This window comes from Pinus tabuliformis, chromosome 5_1 (assembly GCF_031772625.1).
Source record: "Pinus tabuliformis cultivar Carrire ecotype Pingquan chromosome 5_1, CPIR1, whole genome shotgun sequence".
NCBI classification, from domain to species: Eukaryota; Viridiplantae; Streptophyta; class Pinopsida; order Pinales; family Pinaceae; genus Pinus; species Pinus tabuliformis.
The window spans coordinates 138,368,744-138,384,058 of record NC_142305.1 but is presented as its reverse complement, the minus strand read 5'-3'; positions in this window follow the sequence as shown (position 1 = coordinate 138,384,058).

The following is a 15,315-nucleotide window of genomic DNA, read 5'->3' as shown; positions in this document are numbered from 1 at the left end:
GTCACAGATTATCCAAAATAGAGAAGAACTATTCCACCACTAAGCGCAAGGGGCTAGCTATGGTATATGCGCTCCAGAAGTATGGACACTACTTGCTCAGAGGCCACTTTAAGATGTATATAGATCACTCTGCACTAAAGTACCTAGTCAATAAGCCTACATTGGGGGGGCACATCTACAAATGGCTTTTATTGTTCCAAGAATACGATTTTGAAGTTGTTGTGAAGCCTAGATGATTAGACGTGGGAGCAGATCACCTATCATGCATCAAGATAGTGGAGGAACATACTAGTTTGGAGGAAGGATTATCTGACATGCAGCTCTTTGCTGTGCACATAGCGGATGGACATTTTGAAGATATAATACACTTTTTAATAAATGGAACTGTGCCAGAAGGATACTCTGTCCACCAGAAGAAGGAATTAGTGGTACGCATGGCAAACTTCTCTGTCATTGCTGGGCATCTATACAAGATGGGGAATGATGAAATACTATGAAGGTATGTACCTGAGTTTGAACGAACAACATCCTCACGAATGCTCATGGGGGTGCCATTAGAGGACATTATGGAGGAAGAGCAACAACGCAGAAGATTTTACGTGCCGGGTTGTCATGGCCAACCCTTCATCAGGATTCAAAAGCATATTTCAAGGCATGCGATGCATGTCAGCGGGCAGGAAGGCCATTGTGGAGGGATGAAATGCCTTTGAATGCACAAATGACATTGCAACCTTTCGAAAAGTGGGCAATAGATTTTTTAGGACCCATTAAACCTCAAGGAAATACATGCGTGAGGTATATTATCATTGCAACAGAGTATCTGACTCGTTGGGAAGAAGCACAGTCGGTGAAGGATTGCACAGGGCCGACTGCTACAAAGTTTGTATTTGAACATGTACTGACGCGATTTGGATGTCCGAAAATCTTTATGAGTGATCACGGTACACACTTATTGAATGAGACGATCAACGCGTTGATGGAGGAATTTTAGGTGTATCACCAAAAGAGCACATGTTATCACCCACAAGCTAACGGGACAGTGGAGGCATTCAAGAAAGTGCTTGAAAATGCGCTAACCAAGGTATGCAATGCACAATGAAGTGATTGGGACCTATGCATACCTGTAATTTTGTGGGCTTATCGGATGACAGGCAAGAAACTGACGGGATAGACACCTTTTAGGCTTGTCTATGGAGTGGAATCTGTAATGCCTATGCAATAAACTATGCCTAGTTTGTGCATAGCAGTGCTCATAGGTATGATGAATTGCAGAGCCCCAGAGGAGAGGCTAATGCAGTTGGATGAGCTTGAAGAAGAACAATTTTTGGCTGGATTTCACTAGCAGGTCCAAAAGTAGCGTGAAAAGGCATGGCATAATCAACATATTAAGCTGCGCACCTTTAAGGTGAATGACTTGGCGTTGTTGTATGACAGTAAGTTTAATAAATTTCCTGGAAAGTTCAAGATGCACTGGTTAGGGCTGTATATTATTAAGGAGATTACCAATGGAGGTGTGGTACAGTTGGTCAAGTTAAATGGAGAACCCTTCCTAGGAAAGGTTAATGGCAGTTGCTTGAAGCCATACACCAACGATCCGACGATGTGACTATATGAAAGTGGCACAGTCTTAGCACTCTAGGCAGCTGAAAGGAGGCGCGGGACTATAAACTACTCTACCCGGGAACTGCGCAATGTCAGGACTGTGTGCAGTAGTGAAGTGTCTCAGGGTCTGCGACAATGCGAAGATAGTTGCGCTGGCATGCAGGTCTGCCAGAAAGTGACTGTTAAAGTCACTATTCATGATTTGATGGTTGGTTTGAGGCCAAATGGGGCGGGTGACAGGCATTTAAGGCAGACTTTATGGCTATATTCCTGGAAATCTACCAACAATCTAGCATTAATGGACGAAATGTGGGGGGAACGGTCGAATTCAAATTCAAAAGGCGCTATAAATTACAAATGGATGTCCAACAAACAACACTTGGAAATTTGAGAACTGAGTTGTTGCGTATTCGAGTATTCACAAACCGAGACTTATTCGAGACTTTGAAAGTGAATTCGTTGTTTGAGCAACTACCCAAGACACTGAAGGAATTGTGGAGTAGCACTATGTCATCACCCGAAGAAGCCATGGACACAGGAGTAGTGACAATTGAGGTAGCCATGATGGAAATTATTCAAGTGGAAGCCATATAGAGCATTAGAATAATCGTTGAGGTCCCTAAATCACCGCGCACATCGAGACCTAAGAAGGATAAGTAGGCCATGATCTCAGTGTGCATCTCGCCCAAAAATCCACTGAGGACCAAGCTCAAACTGCGGGAAAAGGGGAAGGCCATTAATTTAGAGGCCGATGAGGAGGAAGCGTTTGAAGAAATCTTAGTGGAGGAGGAGGATGTAGAGATGGAAGTCGCAACCCTTGGTGCGAACCCTGTCTCTAGGCTGCCGGAATATGTTCCTTTGCGAAAGGGTAAAGACAAGGTTCCAAATGATATAGATGAGAGAAAGATCTATCTACAAACCTTGCTACTCCCTGAGGATATTATTTTTGAGGGACCACACTTGGGGTGGGTCTCTGTGTTGAAATTTGAAGATTGGGACCTCGCTGACCATGAAAAGTTCCTAAATTTAGTGACTGCAAACCTAATGCACCAGAGCATCGATGTGACTACTAGAAAAATCCAATTAGAGCCGTGAAAATGTCTTAGAGGTGTGGAGAAAGTAGGGTTTCTAAACCTGCTCTAGGTGCCACATTACCACTATGCCCTGGTGACCATTTTTGTCATGAGGCTGCTGCTCTGCTTGGTGCATGATTGGTGCTTATGGCTGGAGGAGCCCATGTCCATCACAGACCATCTGATTCATCAGATTACATGGCTACCTTACTCAGGAGAGGACCCATCAAATAACTCAGAGGGAAAAGGTGGCGTGTTGGCCCTCACAGAGGCAATGAAGAAAAAGTTTAAGATGGAGAAGAAGAAGCGAGGGTATGCCATCTCCAGCATCAACAACACTGCAGTCAAGGTCGTGACACAAATATTGGTAGGGAAGATGATGTGGAAATGCTGTATGGATGAGGTGCCCATGCCAGTGGTTGCACTAGCAATGCAATGCGCAGAAGGGGTCCAGTTCAACTGGGAAAACTACCTATGTTGTGATTTCCTAGCAAAATGTCGCGAGGCATAGGAGCAGGGCAAAACATTTCATTACGCATGGCTCCTATTGTCGATAGTACTGGTGCCATGGGAGTTGCACAAAGATAGCAAGTTTGCTTTGGTTGCACAGGACCTTCCAGAGGTAGTGAAGTATGCTTCACTATGGGTGACCATGGACACGTAGCAGATTAGAAAGAGCAAGATATTTTGGGTGCTCATGGAGATGAATATCAGGATGGGGATCAATCGCAAGCTACGATTATCACCCATAGTCTACAAAAGTTTGTAGAGCTTTGCAAAGTTCAAAGCAGACTTCCACCATGTCTTCATCAGGGCATGGAAGGACCCTACGAATATGTGGCATGATTTATCGTATTTGGTGACTGATGATATGATATTCGCAGTCCTTGAGTCTTGGCCACTGTAGTGGCACGCTCCAGCTGGCTCTGCAGTGGAAATGGAGAAGTCCGCTACGTAGCACAAGAAAGAAGAAACAAAATTTGGATGGCACAGCTGGCGGAAAACTGCAGAAAGGAAGAAGCAGTGGCTAAGGCCCAGGAAGCGCGCGACACTGCAAAGTTGGCGGAATAGTTGCAGAAAAAACAGAAGAAGAGTGCGAAGGACATAAGTCAGCTTTGTCCAAATCGAAGACCGACACAAAATAAGGTGGTGCAGACATGCAAGCAATGTCCACATAGCTCAATAATATGTGACCGTGAGAGAAGACCATGACGCGAAAGAAGACAAAAGCCTTAAAGAATTATTTCGACCCAATCACCCTCACTGAGGGGGATTTACATGATATTGGCGAAACGGTGAGGGATGTCTCTACGGAGGCCCTCCAGCAGTTTGAGGAACAACAATAGTTGGTATTGGGGGCTCTTCAGACAAAAATATAGGAGTTGCATGTGCAGACTCCACAAGCTGACACAGTGTCCACTATCCTCGCGATTGGCACTTCAGCTGCCAAGGAAATGTTGGGCACCAGGGTGACCAACATGATAGTGCTACCAAATGGGGCACTCACTACAGAGAAGGAGGCTGATAGGGCCACGGTTAGTAGTTTGAAAGGCATCGGATTAAATATGGTCGCGCTCCCTCAGGAGGTGCTCTATCTCTTGTGGGATGGAGTCACTGCAGAACTTCGAGCCAGGGAGAGTCGCCCTATATAGGTGATTAGTGAGCAGCACATCAACATTGATCAGTTGAGCTTGCAGCACAACGAAGCAGTAGAGAAAAACAAATGGATAATGCAGGTCATCGAGTAAGCCTGCCAAATGGTCCCGGAGTTGGCAATTCAAGCAGAGGAGCCAGTGGAGGTGCATGTTCGTAAATTGGCTATAGGGGTGCGTGACGCTAGAGAAGAGATGGCTCGGGTTCAGATGTAGCGGAAAAGGCACTCAAGGAGTAGGTGAATGCCACTTGGCATAAGGAAGCAATCTTAAAAGCACACATATAACCATGGATCGATGAGGCATATACAATTACAACCTCCATTGAAGCAAAGCTCGTACAAATGCAAGCAACTCAGTAGAGGATTCAGGGGAGCAGTTCAATAGCAGCAGCCACCGAATAACTCGTGGAGGAAGTTCAACAGGAAACCACTCAATGCGCTGCCGAAGTTGCAGCGATCCAAGAAGATTTGGGAGGTCTTCAATCTAAGATCCCCACACCTACAAAGTGACTCGAGGGTGAGTCATGATGTTTTTGTTGGGGACCTGTTGGGCGTGGGATCCCCCAAGGGTAGTTTTGGAGCTTAAAGTCTAGATTTTGGTCCAATTTTTTAATTCCAATGTAAAGACTGTGCATTTTGTGGGCACGAAGCACGTAGTTGTTAAAGAGTCATAGGGTGTCTGCCCTTATTTTGATAATGTAATGTTGGCTATAGAAGACCTACCCATGGTCTGCGGACCATTGGATTGTATAAATAGAGCAAAGCTCTAAGTAGTCAAAGGGATATAATCTAATACAATATGGAAAGTCAATGAAGATGTATGTGAGATAGTTCTGAAGTGTAAGTCTAAGTTTGGGTCATAGCGTAGGTAGAGGCTCTACAGCTGAGTGCGTGGACCCCTGCAGCTGAGTGCGCAGGGCGAGTCTAGTCTATAATCATTTGGAAGTATTAATAAAGAGAAGTTTCTATCATTTCTGTGTCTTTATTTCCTGTTTATGCATCTGTTATATTGGCTATGAATTTCACTTATAATGCTTATATGATGCGTGAATGTGTATAACTATATTGGTTAAGTGAACATAAGTAGGAACATTTGTTTACGCAAATATAATCAAGATTTTTCAGTAAGACAAGTAAGATACTTAGTCTAGTTTGAGAAATAGTGCAGTTCGCTACCATATCAGTGCAAAAGGACTTCAGCCTCTGGTTAGGGCTACGCGAAAGCTGATTGTAACAGATCGCGAAGTTACTAAACAATAGACCGAAGTGTGAAGCACCCTGCACGAAGGTAGGTATAGTTAGAATAAACCGACATCACAACCATCTCAAGGGTGCAGAAACTTGGTTCCAACATCCCCCCATACTGCTTCGAGTGAGACTTCAGTCCGCACTCCGCGGGCTGATGTCGAAAGGGCCAGTAGTGTAGGGATTTGTTTGGCTAACTAACGTTGAACCTAGGTCAGGCCCCTTCAAGCCAACACATACCCTGGCCAATTTTGGCTCATTGTTGCCTCTCTTGAAGCCCAAAATTTGTGCCAAAAACTCCAAGCAACCTGTGACCAGAAACGTTTTTCCTTCCTGGGCACATCTCTCTTGGTATTGTACATAAGGCAATGCACTCCAAAATGTATGATATATGCACATACGTGTTTTTTTTACATAATTTCCTCATTTAATTAACATGCAATTACATTTAATTAACACCTCACTAACATTTGTAGTAGAAATAAACACATAAAATAAGAATTATATTTAAAAACAGTGAAACTTGTTGTTATTGGGCGCAACCCAACTTAGCCAGATTCTGGGAAAGGATTCTGAGTTTTGTGGAGTGTGCAATAGAAAGTATGCCATGGAGTATGAAGTGGACCACACAGCAGAGCAGCGTAACACAATGAGGACCGCATAGCAAATTCACCATGCAGTATAGGGTCTTCATGGCGAAGTCCCTCCCTTTTTGTAAAAGCAAATAATATTGTAAAAGTTGAATGGTTTTGGACCATAATCCCTTGTATTTTTGAAACCATGGTATTGCGTCCATAGTAATGTAGCGATGTAATCCACCAATGTAATAGTATATATAGGGATGAATAATAAAGAAGGAAGGAAACATTGATCCAAGTCTGTGTTTATGGTTGTATCTTTGTGATTTGTACTTTGGAGAAAGGGGTGAGTCTCCTCCATTGAGTGCACGAAGGCCTGGGTCTGCATCTTAGTGCGTAGAAAACCTGCAGCTATGTGGACAGGGAAAGAACTGTTCGTTGTACCGAATTCTCTTTTATAAGAAATAGTTCTTGTGGACATAGCCCCACATTGGGATGAACCATGGTAAAATCTATGTCTTCATGTGTTTTTCTTATTATCTGCACTTTATTTCAGTGCTTTGAAGTTTATGTATATTTATGATATGTTTAAGTGATGAATGTAATTTTGCAAAGTAATATATAAGTGCGAAGTAGTTCATGAATGCAAAGTAATTTATAAGTGTTAAAGCATAAGAAAATACATAATTACCACATCACATTATCCCTCAAGGCTGCAAAAACCTGGATCTGCAACCTCCCATAGTCACTTTGGGTGAGACTCTGAATTGATTGCAGTTAATTACGAAAAGGGTTAGTGATTAAGGGATTTTTTGGTGTGCAGTAAATAATTGAACCTGGGTCAACCCAACAGAAGCCAAGAATTACAAGCTTGTGACATTCCACCTAGCCATAGTCTTTGTTATTTATTTCTTTCAACAGAGAGTCACCCCCAATCTGGCACTTTCAATCCATGGGGAATTAACATTAGGTTACCAAAAACCTTGTACATATCCAATACCAAAAATTATTGGCCGAGGTACCAAGTCCGACAACATCCAACCAATAGTCTTGTGGCTTCCAGGAGTTCCACTATCCTCATTGGAATTCGAAGTACCCTTCCAAGCCTCACATAGCCAAGGTAACAAGCCTAGAAGCCTCCAACCAATAATCATGTGGATTTCAAGAGTTCTACTACCTTTAAAGGCCTTTTATACCTTGATTCCCACAATCATCTTCATGCTTGCATGGCCGTATTTCTAAAATCATTAATGGGAGTCATCCCTACTCCCCCTTGCACAAGAATCAATTGCACCGATGCCTTCGTAGATATAACACACTTATTTTTATATGTATGCCCTCATTTATTTCACTTGGTATTGACCCAAGCCCTTAATTGGCTTTGGTTATCTGCATGGGTACATTATGTGACTAGTAAATCATATAAGCCCTTTTAATTCACCCTTCCATGGAGTCTTGGTCTCCCATTTTCATTTATGCTTTTTTAGTCTGTAGCCAGTTTATTCTTATTAATACATATAAATAATTACATTACCAAGACTTATAGTCTTAAAATATGCAACGTGTACATAGACATACCAACCCCAAAACATAACACATACCTCCTTGGTGATCCAAATTCTCTCAACTACGGGAATTAACCAATATATTTTACTTATGTGATGTTAGAAAAGTTGCATGTGAAAGAATATGAAAAACCACATGTGCATACTTTAAATAAGAGGAAACATAAAGGAAACCATAAAATCAAAGAACACACACAAGTTGATAACGGAGTTCAACTAGTGTGAGTTACGTCTTTGGCCTTAGTGTCAAGTGTGGGGTGGTCGCTTAATTAAATGTTGCAAGATGATAACGAGTACATGATGTGTTGTTTGTAAAATACTGGGTTGAACTTCCTTAACTAGAGTGGCATGTATCTCCACTACAATTTCTTCTATAAGAACTCTCACTTATAAAAGCTCTCCTTTAGCATGACAAAATAACAATCTCTCACATAACGTGGCATACAAAGTTCCTCTCACAATGTGGCATACATGAATCTCAACATTAAATCATCATCTAAGAAAAAATCAAAAGAAGACATGACAATAATGCATCTTATACCTCCATTTTTGGGGACGGATTGAAAATGCACATCTCTACTAAAGAAACAAACTGCATAGTTGAATTCTTGGCGAAAAACTATGAAATTTGACTATAAACTCAACTCCTTTATGACTTGGTCAAATTTGGTCTCCCCAGGAATCTCAAAGATTCCTCAAAGATTCTATTCTACGGGTTAACTGAAATTCATCTACTCAGATGAAGAAACTGATCATGCCATCACGTTCCTTGTGAAAAATTGTTTCAAATGAGTATAAACTCGACATATTTTTGACACCTTCAAAATTCTTCCCCCATGGAATCTTAAAGATTCCTCACAGATTCCTCATAGAGAATATTTTTTGAGATATTCCCTAACATATGCTCTAATAATATTCGTAGAATCTTCTTGAGATTCAAGTCTTCATTGCTTTTCTTGTGCCCTCATCTTTCATGTATTCTCCATCATTCTCCATGGTTCCCTTTGAACCATTTGAATGACATTTTATAACAAAATGTGAGGGTGAATAAGACAAAGTGTGTGGTTAGAATAATGTTTTGCATAGTCATATTAAGATACTTTTTGTTGGGGAGGTTTTAGGATTCAAAACCCATGGACTCCAATTTTTCTTTAATATGGTTTTAAAGCCCAATTTTGTTTCAATAAAGTTCTCAAACCATATAATATGTGGAAATCATATGTCCATATTGTAACGACACCCAAAACCATGAGAATAAGACAAAAATAGAGGTTGCACCATGCCAAGGCCACTTGGGCCTACTTTTAGGTGCCATGTGGTACCATGTGATTGGGCCATGTCACACTCTCATTGGTCCACATCATATTCCACTTATGTCACCTAAATGCCATGTGTCGACTTGTGGTGTTGGAAAATCACATGTTGTGATTCAACTAGTATGCTGATTGCGCTGCCATGTGGAAACCTGTGGGAGTGCCATGTGGCACCCTCTAGTTTACTTTTGAATTTTTTTTGGGTACAAACTTCAAACTGCAATAACTTTCTAGTCCAAAATCAGATTTTAGTGTCATTTGTGCCGTTGCAATTAGGACGACGAGTTCTTTGAACTAATCCTAGTTTCATTGCAATACAAGGACCTTTATTTTTTTGTATCTCTTCCAAATCCATCTTTGAATTTTAAGCATTTCTGGAGCCACCTGGATCACTTGGGTACATTTTGGCTCACCAACCTAGTTCCACATTTACATACTATTGATGTTCTCGGGATCGAGCATGGGTGTTACATGAATGTACCCATTATTTAGGCAATGTCCTTAGTGTGATGTATATATACACATATTTACAATATCTCATTAAAAAATATGAGGTATCATTCCCTCATCACATGCTCATGATTCCCTGTAGCATCTTCAGGACCAAAATAGATCCACTACACCTTTACCGAGGTGATGAATTGATTCTAGAGCACTTTGACCTTCTCGTCTAAAATATGTATTGGATGGAATTGAAGGCCTCCCTTGAGCTCCACTTCAAACATGTTCTAGTCAATCACACAATTAGCATCAAGAACATACTTTTTAAGAAATGGAACATGAAATATATTATGTACATGCATGGACATTGATAATGAAATCATATATGTAACTGTACCGATACTTTGCATAATCTCAAACAATACACAACATATCGCTATTAATTTTTCATAGCTTCCCAACTTCAGAGGACCTTTCTTTGCCTTCACCCTCAAGAAGACATGGTCAGTAGTTTTGAGTTCCTTTTTGACCAATTCCTATCTACATAAATTTTCTGTCTATCTTGGGAAGCTTTCAAATTATGTATATCTTTGCTACTTGCTCTTCCATTTCCCTAAAGCAATTGGGCTGACAGTGGCCCTATTAATGGGACTATCCTAGCTCAATGGTGTGCTACATTTTCTACCATACAAGGCTTCAAACATGCTCATCTTCAAATACGCTCGATACTCATTATTATAAGAAAACTCCACCAGGTGCAAGTATTCTTCCCATTTTGATGGTTCAACCGTCAAATACATCCACAACATGTCCTCAATGACCTAATTAACCCTTTCTGTTCAATCATCTGATTCTGAATGGTATGTTGTCCTAAAATTTAAATAAGTCCCAAATCCTTTAAATAAGCCTATCCAAAAATTGGACATGAACCTAGATCTCTATCTGAAATAATTTCCTTGGGAACACCATGCATCTTGGAATTTTTCTTCATATAATTATCAACATCTTTAGATGCCTTATGCATTGACTTCATTGGAATGAAGTGGGAAACCTTGGTGAGTTTGTCCACCCCAACCATGATGGAATCATGTTGCTTCACTATTATGGGCATCTTTGTAATGAAATCAATGGAAACAATTTCCCATTTCCTCTTAAGAATGGGGATTTCTATAGTAACCCTATCATATATCTATGATCAGTATTAACCTTTTGGCACTCCAAGTGACAACCTATATAATCAACCACTAATTTCTCCATGCTTGGAAAAATGTATTTTTTTTTTTTACTGTTGATATTGCCTTTTGATACCTTGGGTGCCTAGTATAAGGACCTTTGTGCATCTCTCTTAGTACTAAATATTTTAGCCTCTAGGAATTTGGCACATAAATCTCGCCCTTATATAAAATAATTCCATCTTCTTTCATCTTATAATCCCTATATTTGGGCTGATTTTCACCTTATTGTAGGTGCTTTTTATTTCCATGTATCACTGATTTGAATTTCCAGATCTAAAATTCTAATTTTCAAATCATATACATGTGCTTATAGTTTTAGCATGCATAACATTCACCCTCCTAATAAGTGAATCAACCACTTTCTTTTTGTTCCCCTTTATATGCTTAATTTCAAAATCACAATCAACTAAAAATTCTAGCCATCTAATTTGTCTAAATTTTAAATGTGATTGCCCAATCAAATGTTTTAACCCACTATGGTTAGTTCTTAACTCAAACCTCTTACCCATGAGGTAATGCCTCCACATTTTTTAGACATATATAATGGATTATATCTCCAAATCATGAGTGGGATAATTTCTTTTGTGCTTCTTGATTTTCATGGATTCATAACATATCACATGCCCATTCTTCATGAGGACTCCTCCTAGTCCTTCTTTACATGCATTTGTTCATACAAGAAAGTCTTCATCTGGTCAACTATCTTCAATATAGGTTCATTTGTCAATAGTCACTTTAAGTGTTCAAATACCTCTTCACATTTCTAAGACTAGTCAAAATTTGAACTTTTTCACTACAAAGGCATAATAGGATGGAATATCCTTGAGAACCATTCAATAAATATTCTATAATAACTTACTAGAACCATGAAAGACCTTACCTTTATCACATTTTTGCGTGTTGTCCACCCTTTAAGTTCTTTAATCTTTGTTGGGTCTATTGTTATCCCCTCTTCTGAAATAATATGACCCAAATAATGGATATTTCTCTGATAAAATGAGCACTTACTAAATTTGGCATATAGCTTATGCTCCCTGAGTACCTGTAGCACCAACCTTAAATGTTGTTCATGATTTTCTTTAGATTTAGAATATATGAGGATATAATCCAAAAACACAATCACAAACCTATCCAAATAATCTTGGAAAACACCTTTCATAAGGGAGATGAAGACACCTAGGGAATTAGATAGAACAAATGGTACCAATTACAAACTCATAATGTCCATATCGAGTTCGAAACATTGTCTTATTGATGTCTTCTTCCTTAATTATTAGCTAATGATATCTTATTCTTAGGTTAATTTTAGAAGATACCTTAATTCCCATGATATGGTAAAAAAAACCATTTATCCTATGAAATGGATACTCATTATTCATTGTGTCCTTGTTCAATTGACAAAATTCAATGTAGAGTCTCAGTGTACCATCATTATTTTTAGTAAATAGGATAGGATAGGAAATATGTATCCTTTCCTTAAGAGCTCTTCTAGTTTCATTTGTAACTCTTTCATTTCTAGCGTGATCATTTTATATGGTGTTTTGGACACTGGGATAGCTCTAGGTACCAAATCTATAGAGAAATTAATGTCTCTTATAGGTGGAAACCTTGGAATTTTAACAAATACATCTTTAATTTCCTTAAGTATTTGGTGGCCCTCAAGACTTGGTGCCTACTCCTTAGCCATCTCCTCCATATGGGCTACATAAAATTGGCACCATTTTTTGGAAGTCTTCTTTTCTACATAGTTGATATTTCCCTAACAAAAATTGGTTTTGGTACTCCTTGCACTTTCCTTTGTTGCCATTCATCATCAATGAAAGTAAATGTTTTTTGTAATAGTCTAGTATTGCATCATTATTTTTTACCCAATCCATTCCAATTAAGAAATCGTAAGGTCCCAATGGTATTACATTTAAATTTTCATTTATATCTAGTCCACTCATATTAATGGGAAATCCCTTTACCAGTTAATTTATTCTTATTTTATCTCATGTGGTTAATTAAACTAACCAAGCCCTTCCATGTTTTTTTCTTCAAGTTAAATCTTTCAACCATCTTAGGATCAAGATAATTATGACTAGCTCCATAATCAATTAAAATAACAATGGGATGATTATTTAACTTACGTTTGACCTCTAACATGTGTGCCTAATGTTCACATTGCTTGCTATCTAATGATACATAAATTTTGGGCATGCGCTTACCCACATCCTTCATAGTATCAATCCCTTGGATGTGATGTAAAATTCTCATATTTCCCTCTTTATGTGGGAAATATGTAGACCTATGTTCTCCATCATAACCCCAACACTAAATGGGTTGAAATTTTGGTTTCTTGCTTAATAAATCGATCCCCTTTAGTTCACTATGAGCTGGTTGTGTTTGTTATTTTTCTTGAGAAACATTTTTTAAGATGAAGGTTTGAACCCTTTCTTCATTTCTTTCGTTTTGCTTCTCTTCCTATCATCCTAAGTCCTTTGGAAAACTGATTTATTTTTATCCTACTCATTGAGGTACTTTGCCTTCCTCATAACTTCATCCAAAGATTTTGGTTCATCAAATATAATTTTTTTACCATAGAATGGTTGTAATCCACTCACACATTTTTGTATGTTTAGCTTTTCATCTACAATAAAGTGCACATATCTCAATAACTTAGTGAAGTTTCTTCCATATTCTTCCATTGCCATTCTTCCTAATTTGAGTTAAAAAACTATTGCATTTTTCTCTCGTAATAATGTTCAGACAGGTCCTTCAATTGGAAGTGATTTTAAAATTTATTCAATGAAATATTCTTTTCATTCATATGTTTTACCTCCTTGAGTTTCTCCCACCTTAAATTTAATTTCCCTTTCAAGTGATATATGGAAATTCATGCCTCTAAATTGGAAGAATAATCATGTAGCTAAAGGTACTTTCTCTTTTCCAATAGCCAAGCTTCAACCTCTTTTCCCTTCATATGCTCGCCAATAAATGTAGGTGGATTTATCTTTATGATTTTCCCTTGCAAATTGTCCAACTTTGATTTCCCTCTTGGACACCATGCTAGTGACATACCTAAACTACTTTCTGATCCTAAGGAAACATGTGCTCTCTTAGTGGATTTCCTAGATGCATGATGAGGTTGCCCAAAAACACTCCTAGAGTTTCTTGAATCTCAAACATCTTTCTCTTTAATAGCTGAGTTATTCTCCTCTTCTTTTCTAGAATCAAACCCCTGATTTATTCTTTATTGCAATTTATTCAAGATTTGTAGAATCTAGGTATTAATCTTTTGTTGTTATCATATCAACTTCTCATTATCAAATTTGTTGTGGGACACCTCTATTTTGAGGCTCCTAACAATTTTGATTAGGTATTTATCTTCTGGACTATCTTCTCCATGCCCATTTGAGTCTGTTCCAACATTACTCATGCTCAATTTCATGGCTCTAGCATATGCTCCATGGCTATAGGAGCTATGAGTATGCCCCATGCTCCTAGTCCTTATGTTGATCTTTCCTTATAGGCCACTTATTACTTTCTTTTGAATTTCTTAGGATATTTCTCTACCTCAATCCAAAATTTTGGGTTGGTAGGTTTTGACAATGTTGGATGCCACCACCTTTGTAAGGGGATCTCTTCAATGTCAAGTCTGAATTAGACCTCACATTGTTTGGTGTGGGAGTCCCATCCATTCATGTGGTTCAGCTACTATTGGAATGATTTAAAGATATGCCTTAGGTACCAACCAACATAAGAGAACACACACTACTTTGGGGCAGCAAGAATGTGAGCTTTGTGAGACATCCAGTGTAAGGTATATGAGGGGACTTCCAATATTGGTGAGGGAAATGAGCCACCAATTAGAAAATTAATAGTGCTATCCTAAAGGGGGACCCGAGAATAAAGAGAAAGACTTGCTAAATACCTATAGATTAGTCCACATAGTAAACAACAATTGTTAAAGCATAACAACATTCATTCAATAATAGCAATATCTAAGCAACAAATTAGTTCATTAACTTATTATGTAAATAAAGTAACAAATACAATAAAAATAACTGGATTAGTCCAATTATATCTACGATACATGTATGAAAGCATGCTAGCTCATTGAGATTTTGATTAAAAGTGTAAGATCCCAAGAACATTGTTACACAGAGGAAACACTGTATCCAATATTGGAACACGAAGGCACCACTTGCTTCTTGTCATGCAGAAAGAGTCAATTTTGTGGGCAAAACCGACCTCCCTAGAAGCTAAGGCTTTCTAGTGACAAACAAGACAAGTAAACACTACCTTTCTCTAAATATGCATTTAGAATACAAGTAATCAGGTGTTCATAACATACCTTTAGTCCAACGCTTTGTAGTAGTCCAGCCTCGCCGATCCGGATGAGCTCCTCCTTCTCTTCGAAACCTGCATTCACTAACAAGCCAAAAGATTACATAGCACCTGAATAACTTATAAAATAACACATATTCATCATACAAACCAAGGAGTATATGAAACAAATCATGTATAACAATCTGTTGAGAAAAGTGAGCTTAATTGTATTAAGTGGAAACAAAAGAAACCATTACAACCTGAGCCTTGGTGTTGTGCAAGTCCCTCCTAGGGTCCA